Genomic DNA, 864 nt, shown 5'->3' with positions numbered 1-864 from the left:
CTCTCCTGCCTGCCAATCCAGATGTAGAACTCTCAGCTACTTCTCTAGTACCACGTCTACCCGTGTGCCATCATCTTCCTACCAGAACAATAATGGACTAAATCTCTGCATCTGTAAGCCAGCCTCAATTAAGTGTTTTCCTTTGTAAGAGTTGCTGTGGTCATGGTGTCTCTTCACAGCAATAGAAACCCCAACTAAAACAGCTATACTTATCTATCAGTGTCTTGCTCAGCTATCATCAGAGATGCTTCCTCCTGAAGTAGACGAGAACAAATATAGAAATTCACTACTGGACAAGGCAGAAAGCAAGAGATCTTGGAACACTCAGTCTTAAATGAGATGTCTCCAAATTACCATTCCTGCCCCTACAGTGCTCAAAGAACATTGTGGAACAGGAGCCTGAGAGATTTTTAAGAGCCAGTGGGGATGGAAGAAAGCATGAAAGCAGGACCTTTTAGACATGAAAGGGCTGATGCACATATGAATTCACAGAGACTGTGGCAGTATGCACAGGTCTGCACAGCTCTAAGCCAGATGGAGGCCCAGCGCTGGAAGGGGAAGTGGACACAAGCCCCCATTCCTAACCCAGAAGCTATCTTCAATTGATACCTGTTCACAAAGGAAAAACTAGTTCTCCCCAACAGGGTCTCACTGGGTATACAAATCACACTCATGGACAGGCCCCATACCCAGAGAGATGGCCAGCACAAAACAGACTCAAGCCGGGCGGTGGTGGCGCACGCCTTTAATCCCAGCACTTGGGAGGCAGAGGCAGGCGGATTTCTGAGTTCGAGGCCAGCCTGGTCTACCGAGTGAGTTCCAGGACAGCCAGGGCTACACAGAGAAACCCTGTCTCGAAAAACC

The sequence above is a fragment of the Grammomys surdaster genome, unplaced genomic scaffold (assembly GCF_004785775.1).
Source record: "Grammomys surdaster isolate TR1022 unplaced genomic scaffold, NIH_TR_1.0 266, whole genome shotgun sequence".
Classification (NCBI taxonomy): domain Eukaryota; kingdom Metazoa; phylum Chordata; class Mammalia; order Rodentia; family Muridae; genus Grammomys; species Grammomys surdaster.
The sequence above is the reverse complement of the archived record's forward strand: the minus strand, read 5'-3'. Positions refer to the sequence as shown.